At 39.8% G+C, this 12,879-nt stretch overlaps 1 protein-coding gene across 2 annotated transcripts in view; it reads left to right on the top strand.

Annotated features, from left to right (window-relative positions):
• The window catches only part of LOC113118293 (alpha-1,3-mannosyl-glycoprotein 4-beta-N-acetylglucosaminyltransferase C-like), a 100,211-nt gene that overhangs the window by 82,743 nt on the left and 4,589 nt on the right, over positions 1-12,879 (top strand). The window lies entirely within an intron of this gene.

Below are 12,879 nucleotides of genomic sequence, written 5' to 3'. Positions count from 1 at the left end.
TGTTGTCTAATGGACCGAAAGGAGGGTGACCTTTAATAATAATAGCTGTACAGACATTCCACTGAAATTGGAATATGAATTCATATTGGACAAAAAACAAAAAAAAAACTTCTCATATTAGAAACACCACACACATACTCTTTTAGACGCTTGGATGTTTTATATTTGAAGGAAAGGAAAACCCATACATGTGCAGTTTTGTTTGAGTGTACTTAAGAAAATTTGAAGCGAAGTGTGGAAAAGAAGACAGGGAAGAAAGTGGAAGTGAGTAAAAGAAAATGATAATATTGAACAAAAGAATGAGAAAGACTGTACGGTGTATTTGTGCTTTTTAAAGTGGAAACGGGGGAAGTCATATCGCTGAGGTCCATCTCCAGATCTCCCCTTTGAGGTTTGGGTTGGTGCTCTAATCTGGGTCAAAGTGCTAACTGCTAAGAGGCGCTTGTGAGAGGCTCGCTCGCACATGAATCATTTCTCATGCCTCTCTTCCTCATTACACTCTCTGCTGATAGAATTTCAAAGGCCTCCGTGTCTCTGACTGACCTTAAAGGTAAAACTCTGCCTCATGGCAATGACAGAGACTTGCTCAATTGGCTAACCTTGTAAGATGCCCCACATAACTAAAGGCACAGAGAGGTAAAGACTTGAGTAAGCATTAGTCACTCATATTAACCAAGAAGCCATACTGTGATTTAAAAAATGTGTGAATGTCAGACAACATAGACCATAACGGTTGGCAAATATTGTGAGGTCAGTGGCTCAGCTCCAAAAACTACAGCATCACAGATATGCTCAACGCAAAGGCTGTTTATTAAGTATAATTAAGCTGCCATATTCACCTTATTTTTCAATCTGTTTCAATCTGTTTCGAGCTGTTTCCTTTGAATGTGCGAAAGTTGTGAATCATTACCCACTATAGGTGAATAACTTTTTATGATTACTATAATACATTAAAATAATATAACAAATACCAGTTTGCAAATATCAAGCATTCTCTACAGCTACAGTAGACAATATTATATGTACATTAATCAGATTTATAATAAAAAAAATATGCTGTTTGTAGAAATCGTTCACCCAAAAATTACAGTTCTCACCCTCGGGCCATCCAAGATGAGTTTTTTTTTTTTTCATCATAACTGATTTGGAGAAATTTAGCATTATATCACTTGCTCACCAATGGATCCCCTGCACTGAATGGGTGCCGTCAGAATGAGAGTTCAAACAGCTGATGAAAGCATCAAAATAATCTACAATTAATCCACATGAGTCTAGTCCATCAGTTCATTTCTTGTTAAGCAAAATGCTGTGTATTTGTAAGTGATGTAATGCTATGTTTTGCCAAATGATGAAGAAACAAAGTCATCAACATTTTCAGTTTCCTAAGAATGAGAACATTTTCAGAAAATTTGAACATCAGAACATTTTTGGATGAACTATTCCTTTAATATTAAATCGATTTAATATAAATGTATGATATTTGAAAAAAAGTAATAAAAAATATAAACAGTATAATAATGATTTGTGCATCAATTACATTTTGTGTTTGAGTTGTTTTGGAGTTAATAATAGAAATTAAATAAGTAATTAGGGATGTTCATTTTGCTTACTTTTCCTAACCGACGACCGACACTCATTTACAGATTATTAACTGTTAACCGATTATTTTAAATTAGGATATGGGTCTTTGACCCGTTAAAAAATACTAACATTCTTTTTTCCCGTAGATCAATTTTACATAAAAAAGTGGCAAACAACAGAATATGAGGATTCACATGGTCGTCATATCACATCACGCTATGTAATGTTATGCTAAGTTATGTTATGCTAAGTTATGTAAAACATTATGTTTTACGTGGATATTGGAATGCGAGTGAAGTGAAGTGCCAAATAGGAAAAGGATCTGCCGCCCACAGTTGATTTTGATATTCTAGATATTATCAAAATGCCTGAGTTTTGAGAATGCAGCGGAAGTGGAGGATAATAATGTAACAGGAGCTCATTCAAATACTGAGGTGCTAGACCATTCAGGGCTTTATAAGTATTAAGCAATATTTTAAAATCTATAGGATGTTTGATAGGGAGCCAGTGCAGTGTTGACAGGACTGGGCTAATATGGTCATACTTCCTGGTTCTAGTAAGAACTCTTGCTGCTGCATTTTGGACTAGCTGTAGTTTGTTTACTAAGCATGCAAAACAACCACCCAATAAAGCATTACAATAATCTAACCTTGAGGTCATAAATGCATGGATTAACATTTCTGCATTTGACATTGAGAGCATAGGCCGTAATTTAGATTTAGATTTTTTCAGACGGAAAAATGCAGTTTTACAAATGCTAGAAACATGGTTTTCTAAGGAAAGATTGCTATCAAATAGCACACCTAGGTTCCTAACTGATTACGAAGAATTGACAGAGCAGCCATCAAGTCTTAGACAGTGTTCTATGTTAATACAAGCAGAGTTTTTAGGTCCTATAATTAACACCTCTGTTTTTTTCAGAATTCAGCAGTAAGAAATTACTCATCATCCAGTTTGTTATATCGACTATGCAATCCATTAGTTTTTCAAATTGGTGTGTTTCACCGGGCCGTGAAGAACTATAGAGCTGGGTATCATCAGCATAGCAGTGAAAGCTGACACAATGTTTCCTAAATGATATCTCCCAAGTGTAACATATAAAGTGTGAAGAGTAGCAGACCTAGTACTGAGCCTTGAGGTGCTCCATACTGCACTTGTGATCGATATGATACCTCTTCATTCACTGAAAAAAATGTTGTGGTCAAGAGTGTCAAACACAGCACTAAGATCCAATAGAGAGATACAACCATGATCAGATGATAAGAGCAGGTCATTTGTAACCCTAATGAGAGCAGTCTCAGTACTATGATACGGTCTAAATCCTGGAAATCCTCACAGATACTATTTTTCTCTAAGAAGGAATATAATTGTGAGGATACAACCTTTTCTAGTACCTTGGACAGAAAAGGAAGATTCAAGATCGGTCTATAATTATCTAGTTCTTTGGGGTCAAGTTGTGTTTTTTTGATGAGAGGCTTAATAACTACCAGTTTGAAGGTTTTGGGGACATATCCTAATGACAGTGAGGAATTGATAATAGTCAGAAGAGGATCTATGCCTTCTGGAAGCACCTCTTTTAGGAGCTTATATGGTATAGGGTCTAACATACATGTTGTTGGTTTAACAAGTTTATACAATACTTCCTCTCCCATAGTAGAGAATGAGTGGAACTGTTCCTCAGGAGGTCTATAGTGCACTGTCTGATGCGATACTTACTGCTGTGATGTTGGGAAATGTCAACACTTGTTGAGGCTTTATTTTTTTGTTAATTTAGCCACTGTATTGAATAAATACCTGGGGTTATGTTTGTTTTCTTCTAAAAGAGAAGAAAAGTTATCTGATCTAGCAGTTTTTAATGCTTTTCTGTAGGATAGGTTACTTTCACGCCAGGTAATACGAAATACCTCTAGTTTTGTTTTCCTACAGCTGCGCTCCATTTTTCAGGCTGCTCTCTTTAGAAAGATTCTTTCAAGAACTGAACATCACTAAAGTCAAGTCTATTTTAAGTCAACTCAAGTTTGTTTCTTTTATTGATTTGTCACTTTTTAATTTAATAAAAACTGCACTTGGGTTCTCACTTCGCTCACCTACAGTGAACGTATTAACCTCTGTTTAGGGAGTTGTTTCATGCCTGAAGTCAAGTCTAGTCAAGTCAAGTCTTTGTTTTTTGTTTGGATTTTTGGATTTCACTCTGAATAATAAACCTACACTTGGATTCATCTACAACTTGCCGTTCAGTGGACCATCATTACAGTGTGACCATTAAATCTTTAGAAATTGATTGATTTATGGATTCATTCATACATTTGTTTCTTGACAAAGTTATTTTTATTCTTTGAGGACCAAAAAGCTTGGAATGCAATGGAAATTGAAACATGAATCATGCAATCTCTCCCATTTGCTCATTATTGCAGTTCTATTCAGTTCTTGCATGTTTGGCTCCTTTATTGTTACAATTAAGGAAACTGGCATGTGTAAACCATTATAGAATATGTTTTGTATTCAGCATCAATCCAGCTCTTCACACAGCTTCCAACCTGAAGCTAAGCCACCTGTGCAGCTGGTGCCTGCTGCAGTCTGGACTGCGCCCAAATCCAAGTGGGGTGCTGGATTTATTCATACATGAAAACAGAGAGACATTCGGCAGATCCTCACAGTAAAGCACCACCTTCTGTGCAGAAGAGTTGCTAAAAATAGATAACCACCAATACTTGGGATGGGGATATAAACAAAATATATTATTTTATCTCACATAAAGGTTTAAGTATGAAACTTCATGCAACACTGAGAGATGTCAGATGTTTTAGAGGAAAGTTCAAGACCTGGATGTGAGGAAAGAGATCCCTCAAGTTCTAGACAACAAGTGTTGCCACTGTGTTGAAATATTGTCACTTGCGCAGAAACAGAAATCCTACTTCAGCTTTCCCAGCCTGCTGCAAAAGGAACAAACTAGAAAGATTTTGACTAAGCATGGTTTAGAGAAAACTATGACTTGATATTTCTTGTCTCCTTGAAGGAATAGGGGGAAATGTGCAAGTGTCTGTGTGTTTTGTGTCTGACAGTGTCAGCAATAGTTGAACAATGTTTTTCATGTGTTTTAGTGAAGATTCTGCAGTTTCAAGCTTGCAAACTCTCCAGAGAACATCGTAATGCCTTAAGAATGTGTTGATGAGCAAAACCGATGTCAGGAGGTGCTATTTCAGCAGACACGTACAAACGCTGGCATACGCACAGACATTTACCAGCAGTTGGATTATTGAGAAACGAAGATATGCTGGGTTAGTGCTATATAACAAAAGTATGCTGGCATACTGCTAAATTTGTATATCAGCATTTAGGTTTTGTTAATTAGCAATATATATATATATATATATATATATATATATATATATATATATAATAATTATTATTATTATTATTATTGTTGTTGTTGTTGTTGTTTTTAACAAATGTGTAACGATACGACCTTTGTAATCATCCGGAAGAAGGAGGCGGGAACCGGTGCACAATCAAAACATTTATAATAAATAAATACAAAACAGCGCACCAGCCCCTCGCGGACGACTGGTGCGCGCAAATAAAAACCAAAACATAAAATAATGTCCCAGGCCTGGTCCTCTCTCGTCCTTCACGGTCGTCGCTCCAGTTTTATATCATTCCATCTCCTACGTGGGACTCGATACCAGCGGTGGGGCGCAGGTGCAGCTCATCTTCAATCACTACACCTGGCCTCACTCCTCGTTCCCACGCCTCTCGGCCCCACCCCACTCGCCACAAAAAATCCGGTTCCCAGACGCACTGCTGCTCGGCCCTCCACCAGCTGGGTGATCTCCTCCGCGGTGCCTGGCGGTGGCACTGGACGGCCCTCGGTGGATGGCACGACACTCCTCCGCCGCCCGATGGACGGCGACGGCTCCTCCGATTTTGGGCAGCGGCAGGAGTCCCCCGTTCCCTGCCCCTCCGGATTCCTTCACGGAGGCAGCAGGCTCCGGCCCCCTGGCGAACGGCGCCGACTCCTCCGCTCCCTCACGGATGGCAGCCGCCCCTCCATATCGTGGGCGGCCGGCAGCGAGCTCGCCCGTCCCCGGCAACTCGCTCCAGCCCAACGCCTCGAGCGTCCCTGGCGGCACATACCTCGCCAGCTCGAGGGCACCGCGGATTCACCACAGCGGCGAGGGATCTTCAGCAGCGCGTCCCTCCTTCTCCCGGGTTTCGGCACCACTGTAACGATACAACCTTTGTAATCATCGGGAAGAAGGAGGCGCACAATCAAAACATTTTAATATTCAAAATAAATACAAAACAGCGCACCAGCCCCTCGCAGACGACTGGTGTGCGCAAATAAAAACCAAAACATAAAATAATGTCCCAGGCCTGGTCCTCTCTCGTCCTTCACGGTCATCGCTCCAGTTTTATATCCTTCCATCTCCTACGTGGGACTCGATACCAGCGGTGGGGCGCAGGTGCAGCTCATCTTCAATCACTATACCTGGCCTCACTCCTCGTTCCCACGCCTCTCGGCCCCGCCCCACTCGCCACAAAATGTTTTTCATTTCAAGCAAGCAAACTGTACTAAAGTTTATTAGGTTGTATACACAGTTTGGTTTAAAAAAAAATACACACATATATATATATATATATATATATATATATATATATATACTGTATATATATACTGTATATATATAAAGTTGTATTTTGGGCTTGTAATATTATACTATGCTCAGGATTCATTTGTATATTTATTTAGTTCTCTTTATTCTAATTTAGTAGTTTATTTAAAAGTAAAAATGGTTAATTATAAGCTGTATAGAATCATAATTGTAGCTTTTAATTGCACTTCTTTCTGATCATTTACAACTGCTAATAATTAATGGCATTGTTTAGTCAGTACCCTAGGCAGTTGCAAATGATTAATCAATTCTTTTCATATGAGCATAGTTAAATACATTAGTCATAAATCATAACCTTTTATTTTATACGACCAAAAACATGATGAACCAGACATTTTTTTTTCTCAAGAGTTTTGATTGCACATTTTCCATAGAGATCTATGATCTTCACATAATTGGAATTTTTTTTTTTTTTTTTTGTAAACAAGCCTAATGGCAAATTTCAGTAAACAAGGCTGCAATGCACACAAATTGATTAACACAAAGAAACTAATTTAATTAACAAAAGTTCATTCACAGATCTGAGGCCCACAGTGTTCATCTAGAGGCGGTGTTTCTTATCGTCGGAAGCCGTTTCTCTTTTTCTGCTTTTCAGCCCTTTTGTTGAAGAGAAAAATCTATTTAAGTGGCTGAAACTCTGACACAAAGCAAGAGCAGAAAGCTGTAGAATCTGCTGGCTTAATTGATTATTTGCGCAGAGCTGTATATCAGTGAGGTGCAGCATACCCTTGGGAAATAATGTAAAACAGATAACAAGATCAAATGTGGAAGAATTGCTTTCTACTGCCAGCTTTATTAATCTGTTTCTCTCTTAGTCAAAATGGCTTTTTTCCCCTCTCCTCTATGCAGGTTTTCGCATTAAGGCAAGGTACGCCTCTGCGTCCCAAGTAGCATAAAAGCTACAGCTGAGGGAGGTTTTAGGAAGCTGTTTTGATTTGAAAGAACATGGGTGGCTCATGATTTCAGCATTAGCTTAGCATTCAGCTGTGTGTGGCAGGGAAATTGAAAGGGTTTAGCTGTGTTTTGCCTTGCTTTTTAAGAATTAGAACTGGAATTATTTAGTGACAAGATGCTCTAGAGTCTTAATTTACTTTAAAACTGAGCTGTTAGGACATTAGCGGGCTCAAACATGCTTGTATTTTGGCCTTAAAGGATCAGGCTTGTGAAAAATATACAACACTCGCTTGCTTGCTTGCAGATTTACACCACTGAAACAGCCACGACACCATCATGTACATGGCCTTGTAGGTTCACTCTTTATAGTCGAGAAGTGTTTGAATTAAATCCAAATCAAACCAAGTGCTCTCTAATTCCACATTCTCTCATAGTGCATTTACATAATAAAAATCGCATAGCATTCTCACAATCTACTAGACATCCTTCCTCAAACATCTATCTAATCAATTTCCAACTTTGTAAACTGATTTGTTTTTCTTATTCATGGGGTCTTGCTGCACATCAGACATGACTGTAATTGCCTTCCTCTCACCAGGGAGCTTCTTGTTTCTCATTCTGAAGTTTATTCTCTATTTCATGTCACCAAGGCAAAGAGAGAGACGGCACCCTGGGAGAAATGACACTCCCTCCGTCACCAAGAGGAGAGTGAAAAGATAAGAACGGTGGATAAATATCAGTAAATGCGTATCTCGAAATGATGCCAGCACAATGCTCTCATTTTAAAATGAATGGGTGTTTATAAGTACACTTCCTGTGAGTTTGGGAAAACTGTGGCGGTTTGCATTAGCGAACGCAGCGTAATGCACAAACAAGCTGATGTTAGTCAGAGGGACCATCTGGATTGCCTGTGTTTTTATGAAATCAACTCTTTGGATTACTCCACTCGTTCTCTAATTGAGCTGCTTCATTTAGCACCACGGTATCGCTCTGAATGGACAGTTTATATTGACTGCTAAAAGAGCTGCTCGCCCCGGGAGGTGATGATCAATAGAGCAGCAGGAAGTGGGAATGAACCTCAGGTTATTTACGTCAGCAATCCCTCAAATGAGACCTCTGCAAAGGCATGGTCCTTGGCAGCTGCCAGTAATTTCAACTCTTCCAGAATCAGACCCTGTCAGGTGTAATTATGCAACAGAGGAAGGTACCAGCCTGGTGGTTTTCCCTTTTACAAACAATATCTGCAGCTTATGTCTGGGAAGAAATGCAGTCATTATAAAATCTTTTGTTTTTCTATCATTTTTGAGGAGTTTTATGTTACAAAGCTCAGAATTGATTTTTTTGTGTTTGTCAACAAGCTCCTCTCTCTGCATCCATGAAAGGAGGAGGGATAATGTCAGCTTAGCTTAATACATTTATAATGGATGTTTTATTTTCAGCCTCAGGGTGCGTCTGAAGTGTTTGGACACTTGGAGATTTGAGGGGGTAGAAGAATACCTGGTAAATGCAGCCAGTTTTGCAACAAGATATTTGGAAACATTTATAACATTTTAACCGTCTGCTTGGTTCAAGAAAACATTTTCATTAAATTTTCTATCTTGCTTTTTATATTACCTCACTTTTCTCATCCTCTAAGACTTCAAATGGTTGTGCAAGGTATGCTAAAGAATTTAGGGAAAATTCACCAAAAAATAAATTATTCTGTCATCATTTACCCTAATGTATGGTTGTCTTTATTTTGTGAAACATAGAAAATTTTGATTATTTTATAATTTTTTTTAATGAAAGTCAATGGGCTCTTCAGTTGTTTAGACCCAATATTCTTCAAAATATCTTCATTTGTGTTCTGCGTAAGAAGAAAAAGACATGACGGTGAGTAAATTATGATGTAATTGTCTTTCTTTTTTTGGGGTGGGAGGGGTCGTCAACTATCATCTCGAGCCTCTCGAGAGGCTGATTCCCTTAGGAGACTATTTGGCAGCGTGAAAACTAATGCCAAACGTGTCTCGATGGGTCACAGAGAGGCCACAGACTCCGGTTCGGTTCTCCTCCACCTTAATTCAACGATGCCTTTCCCACCCTGGTGGGCCCCCAGCAGGTTCTGGTAATGGAACAGAAATAGACACTCTCTGAGGACGGAGTCCATCGATGTGGTCCCCCCTCGCGTCGCAGAGTCTGTGTACTACAGCTGGTATTTCACTGTTCCTCATCATAGAAAGTTCCTGAGGTTTGCTTTTGGGGGGAAAAGCCAACCAATACCAGTTCTTCCTTTGGCCTTGTACTCTCACCCTACACTTTCACAACATTGACGATTGGTTGATATTAGCTCAATCAGAGCGGATGACGGTTTGGCATCGAAGTGTCATACTCGCTCACACGAAAGAACTGGGGTTAAGACTTAACGCAGAGAAAAGTGTGCATTCTTCAGTACAGGGAACCACTTATCTGGGTGTGGTGTGGGATTCGACCATGATGCAGGCACATATGTCTCCTGCTCGGATCGAGTAGGTCCTTACCGCAGTCACAAAAGTCAGAGAAGGCCAGTCACTCACTGTCAAGCAGTTCCAGACTGCTGGGCCTGATGGCAACTGCATCCAATGTGAAAATTCTTGGCCTGCTGTTCATGAGACACCTACAGTGTTGGCTCAGGACCAAGGGCTTCTCCCAGAGGGGAAAAGTGCTTTGCATACTAAAGGTCACGCGGAGGTCCTACGTGCCTTAGACATGTGGAAGAGACCTTGGTTCTTGTCTCAGGGCCCGGTGCTGGGAGCTCCTTGTTACCGTGTAATGATAACGACGAACGTGTCCCTCACTGGTTGAAGGGTATGTCATGAGTGTCCACCCTGCCCACGATCTGTGGAGTGGTCGCCATCTGACATGGCATATAAACTGCCTGGAGATGCTGGTCATGCTTCGAACACTAAAACACTTTCTCCCAGACCATGTGTTGGTGCGCACCAGCAACACAGCGGTGATCTCTTATATCAACCACCAAAGGGGTCTCCGCTAACGCCCTTCGTACAAACTAGCATACCAGATCCTTGTGTGGTCCCAGGGCATACTCCTCTCGCCGACAGTAGTTCACATTCCTGGGCATCTGTATATGGGAGCAGATATCCTGTTAAAGCAGGGGCCGAGGACTGGGGAATGAGGTGATGAAGCAGATTGGAGAGTGTTTGGCCAGGCTCAGGTGGACCTGTTTGTGACTCAAGAGACATCGCACTGTCCCCTCTGGTTCTCTCTCTGGTTGGTACAGTTATGGAGTTCCTGCAAGCCTTCTCTCTGCAGGGTTGTCCCACTCCACCCTAAAGGGCTACGTGGCGGCCATTATGGCCTATCGCGCCTCTCTCGGTGGCCATTCAGTGGGCAGACAACCTCTGTTTACGTTTCCTCCACGATGCACTGAGGCTGAGGCCTCCGGCCATAAGAAGCTTATGCTAAGCAGTGGATCAGGATGCTATTGTAAAGCCTTGAGTCCTCTGATCTCCACTCTCTTGGGGGTCAAGACTCACTCCTTCTGAAGTTTGGCCATTGGGCGCGATGTCCCCGATTACTTGTCAGGCTCCTGGCTCCCTCTCTCGCTTTAGCTGTGCTCTTCCACACAAGGCAGAGATTTGAAAGTCTGGCGGCGTGGGCATAGTTGTTTCCAAAGCATCCTCCAATGCAGCTCGAGTTCCTGAAGAGAAACGTCTCAGGTTACGCATGTAACCATGGTTCCCTGAGGGAACGAGATGCTGTGTCTTGGGCCATACTTCCTGCATCCCTGCCGGCACTTGCTTCATTCCTAGAGGCTAAATGGTTGCTTTGCCGTAAATGCTTCCTCTGAAGCAGCGTCTCGTTCCCTTGAGGAACCATTGTTACATGCATAACCTGAGATGTTATTAAGTCAACCTCGCTGTGTTTTAGCATTCATATCACCATATATAACAAAACAAACAAGATTTTTTTTTTGTTAAAATCAGAAGTTTCTATGATCTTCAAGTTGGTTTGCAAGGTAAAGTTTTAAATTAGGTACCATTTGATGTTATGCAAATCCATCAGTGGTCCGTTAGGGGTCTGCTCTGGTTCTCCTCACTTCACTGCCAGTGGAGGATGAAGCAGGATTTCAGGCTGAATCAATCCAACATTGCTATTACTCTGCATTAACATTACATGAATCCACCTGCATGTATCAAAATGCTAAATGGTTTGAACTGGAAAATTTAAAAGCCAGCCACTTGTGTAATTAAATGCCCAAGAAAATGAAATGTGCAGTACAACTATCAGTTTGGCAACATGTTTTTCCGTCTACATTCTGCGTTTTTTATAATCCTTTGGTTTAAGAAGGGTTAAATGTTCTATTATAATAAATGCATTTGTATTTGCATTGTTGGTATTTGTACAACATATTCCAAGAATGCAATTTGTCTTCATACAAATTGTGTATGAATGCATAGCATGTTCTTGTGTCTTGATTAAAAGTTTATTTGACAAGAATGTCATTATCCTGTGAATTATTAAAATATGCTTTTAAAAGATATGATGTACACTACCATTAATTTTACATTTTTAAATGAAATGTTTATGAAATAAGCTCACCAAAGCTGCATTTATTTATCTTTCAAAATACAGTAAATCTTTTACAAATTGAAATAACTGTTTCGATTTCGAATATATTTTAAAATGTGATGTATCCCTGTGATACAAAGCTGAATTTTCAGCAGCAATACTCCTCTCTTCAGTGTCACTTGATTCTTCAAAAATAATTATAATATGCTGATTTGGTGTTCAAGAAGAAAGTTTTTGTAGCATTTACTGTTTACTGTCTATTTAATGTTACATTTGATCAATTTAATGCATTCTTGCTATATTTATTATAAGTGTTAATTTCATTAAAAAAAGACCCCAAACCCTTAAATGGCATAGTATATAAAACCACACACGTGTGGTCTCAATGTGTTCTCTGCTTTTTATGTACAAGCAAGAGCTCACAGAATATTGGTTTGACAATCCCCAGTTGAAACAAGTTGGCAGTAGGCAGAATCGATACGCATCTGGTCATGGAATCGGCTGTAAAGTTATTTTGTATTCCATTAGTGGTCTAAGGTGCTTAGCAAGAGCCATCAAAAAGGCTGATACACACAAGCCTTCCAAAACACTTGCATCCTTCTTTCTATTCTTGGATTACTCTATGTAATTTGAGGTCAGGAATAAAAGAATGCCTGGGGCCTATTTTATGCACATAGCTGAAATTTTTTTTCTTCTGTTTCAAAGACAGTCACTCCAACTATGTATCTTCAAATGGAGATAGCTAAAATTGAAATGCCATTTGCAGTATAGCCTCTTAAGAACCATACTTTGTACTTGACATACAAACCTCAGAAAGGGCAAAACAAAAGGATTTACAGGCACAGAGTGCATACATTGCTAATGTCTTGTGAGCAAGGTTGGGATATTAACCTCACAGCGTGTTCTTCAGCGGAAGTATGTATTATACCTACATCATTGTCGGGTTAATTACTGGGCTTAGAGGCACACAAGTCTACTGCTTATTTTTAGTGTAACCTTATAGAGAATGCCCTGTCTTATATACAAAAATAAGTGCTTCTCGATTGCTGCACCGCCAGAAATTGGTGTCAGTTTTTCCTAAATAATGAAAACATGATCATTTTAGTGAGCTGCACTTAATTTTTACTGTAGAGTTTTTACAACATTTTTTGTATTTAAATATACTTATCTGATGTGGATTTAG

Source organism: Carassius auratus, chromosome 18 (assembly GCF_003368295.1).
Source record: "Carassius auratus strain Wakin chromosome 18, ASM336829v1, whole genome shotgun sequence".
Taxonomy (NCBI): Eukaryota; Metazoa; Chordata; class Actinopteri; order Cypriniformes; family Cyprinidae; genus Carassius; species Carassius auratus.
The sequence above is the reverse complement of the archived record's forward strand: the minus strand, read 5'-3'. Positions and strand labels throughout refer to the sequence as shown.